The sequence below is a fragment of the Neofelis nebulosa genome, chromosome 1, assembly GCF_028018385.1.
Source record: "Neofelis nebulosa isolate mNeoNeb1 chromosome 1, mNeoNeb1.pri, whole genome shotgun sequence".
NCBI lineage: Eukaryota > Metazoa > Chordata > Mammalia > Carnivora > Felidae > Neofelis > Neofelis nebulosa.
Window position 1 is genome coordinate 146,505,365 of NC_080782.1, and position 3,000 is coordinate 146,508,364.

A 3,000-nucleotide genomic window follows, 5' to 3' on the forward strand; every position below is an offset into this window, starting at 1 on the left:
TGTTGTTGTTTGTTTTTTGGGTTTTTTTTTTTTTTTTGCATCTGGCTATACAAAAGCCTCTGATTAATTAGACACTTTCTCCAAATTCATATAATGTAATTTTTTTACTTTTCCAGAAAAATAGGAAACCAATCACTTTTTCCTCCTGAACAAAAGTCCTATTGCTACCAATTGCTCTTTTAATCTTGCTCCAAGAGAATTTTTTAAGCTTGGACATTTTGAATTGCGCCCCCAAAGCTGGATGAAACACACCAGGAAGTCTCCAAAGACAAATTTCAGCATGAGACTCATTTGGCCGATCCTTAGAAAATAACAAAATAACATCCACAGAAATGCAACTAATGTAACTTTCAAGGAATTCGTCCATGGCGGAGTACTTAGAACAAGGAACTTGTAAACGAAAAGAAGAAGAGATTCTGTTCATCTTGCTAACTGCCAGCCAGCATGTGTCCTCATGGAATAACCGATGCTTTTGGGTCTATTTGTGGAACTTTTGTTTGCAGGAAAGCATGCATACAGGGCCAGATCTCGTTGGTCTCTGTTCCGGAGAAAGTTTCCAACACTCCCTTCTTCCGGTAATATTCCAGGACAGGTTTGGTTGGTCTTCGTAAACCTTCAGCCTCTTGATGAGCGTCTCTGGTCTATCGTCCTCACGCTGAACGAAAGGCTCGCCAGTCAGATCGTCCACGCCAACCACGTTGGGAGGTTTGAATTCGAGGTTGTAGACGCGCCCACTGCCTGGATGAATCCAGCGAGCGGAGAGGCGTTGCTGGATGACCTCAGAGGGCACGTTCAGGTTCAACACCAGGTGTATCTGATAAACTCTATCCAGGGCCTCAGCTTGTCGTAGTGTTCTGGGGAAACCACACAACAGCCAGCTCTTCTGGCTGAAATTTTTCAGCTCGTGAAGGGTCACCCGGGTCATGACGACGTCCGGGATGAGCTTCCCCTGGTCCATGAAAACTTTGGCGAGCACACCGATCTCTGTGTCCCTCAGCATGTTTTCTCGGATCAGGTCCCCGCTGGAGAACTTTTTCAGCCGGAAGTGTTTGGTGATGCGCAAAGCCAGGGTGTGCTTGCCGGAGCCCGGGGAGCCGGGGATCACCGTGTGCAGGAGCCGCCCCGACGCCCCCATGGCTGCTGGGCAAGACCCGGCTACAGACGGTTGGGCCCGGGACTCAGGCCGTGTGAGCTCTGCAAGTTGCGCGCCCGGCAACGCGCTCCGGGGCCGTGGGCGGCAGGTGCAGCTCAGTACAGCAAGGACGCAACCCCGCAGTGCAAGCGGGGACTGCACTCTAACCAAGAGCACGTTCGTAACTTGGAAGATGGAGCCAAGAAATCCTCCTTTTCACCATGCAGGAGAAAAGATGGTAAGTAGGAAAGGAAACTCCGGGAACATGAGGTGTAGATTCAAAGTTCCACCATTCACACGCAGAAAATGGAGAGGGTGGAGGGATACAGTATTTAAAGAAATGATTCAAGAAAGAATACACAAGAATTTCCTAGAGTTAAAGAATGGTATGAGTCGCAGGAATAGACATTCCAGAACACCGAGAAGAAAATATTGGCAAAGGTGTGAGTAAATAGAGCTCACACTCCTCGGGTGGGGTGTGCCCACAGTTAGTTTGGAAGGCAACTTGGCTGTGGCTATTGAAGTTTTATAAAACTGCTTCTCAGTGTCTTAAGATAAACTCTCAAAGTAAAACAAGAAGACATATGTAGAATGTTCCCTTCAGCCCCATTTATATAGAACAACAGAAAAGGGTTAACTATCTAAATAGTCATTAATAAGAGAATACCTGGGGCACCTGGGTGGCCCAGCCAGTTGAGCTTACGACTTCCGCTTAAGTCATGATCTCCTGGTTGGTGAGTTGAAGCCCCACATCAGTGCAGAGTTGCTAGGGCTCCTCTGTCCCCCGCTCTCTGCCCCTCCCCCACTTGTGCTCTCTCTCAAAAATAAATAAAACGTTTAAAAAAATAATAACAGGGGCGCCTGGGTGGCGCAGTCGGTTAAGCGTCCGACTTCAGCCAGGTCACGATCTCGCGGTCCGTGAGTTCGAGCCCCGCGTCAGGCTCTGGGCTGATGGCTCCGAGCCTGGAGCCTGTTTCCGATTCTGTGTCTCCCTCTCTCTCTGCCCCTCCCCCATTCATGCTCTGTCTCTCTCTGTCCCAAAAATAAATAAAAAACGTTGAAAAAAAAAATTAAAAAAAAAAAAATAATAATAACAAAAGAAGAAAGTAGACAAGGGAGCCGTAGCCTGTCTAGCGCTTCGTAGGCTACAAAGAGAGCGATCTCCGTGTGCTAACATGAAAAGATTTCTAAGACGTTGTAAATGCAAAATGTTGCAGCCCCATGTAATTTATATTCAATTTATGTTAAAGTATGTTGCAGCTTGTATTTAAATATACGGGGGGGGGGGGGGTGCGGCGGGGAATGCCTGTGGGGCTCAGTGGGTTAAGCCTCTGACTCTTGGTTTCAGCTCCGGTCATGATCTCACAACTCGCAAGTTCGAGCCCGGCATCCAGCTCTGTGCTGAGCCGCAGAGCCTGCTTGGGATCCTCTGTCTCCCTCTCTCTCCCTCAGCCCCTCTCTCGCTCATTCACTCCCTGCCTCCCCCCCCCCCGACTCCCCACCGTCTCTCTCAAAAATAAATAAATTTTAAAACTCAAACAAACCAACCTGGGAAGTGAACTGGGAAGCCAGGTTTCAAGCAGTGGAAAGACAACTTGATTTTCCGTTTTTAAAAGATTGCTCTGCTTGCACGAATGGAAGGAGAATTCTGCAAGAATGTTGCTCTGCTGTTAGCAGGCTATCTCAGCAGGCCAGCAGAGAGGTGAGAAAGGACACATTTACCTTTAATTCCCTCAAACGAGTGACGTTAAGCCCCTTTTCATTTGTCAGTGGGCCAGTCCTCTACTTGATTTCCATGTAGGATTTTTATGCTGACAGTTATCTGCTGATCACTTCCTCGGAAAGATGCTTTAGGTTTAATTTATGAC

At 47.7% G+C, this 3,000-nt stretch overlaps 1 pseudogene; it reads right to left on the reverse strand.

Annotated features, from left to right (window-relative positions):
* Positions 1-233: 233 nt before the first annotated feature.
* On the reverse strand, positions 234-1,135 carry LOC131486427 (GTP:AMP phosphotransferase AK3, mitochondrial-like; annotated as a pseudogene).
* Positions 1,136-3,000: the final 1,865 nt, after the last annotated feature.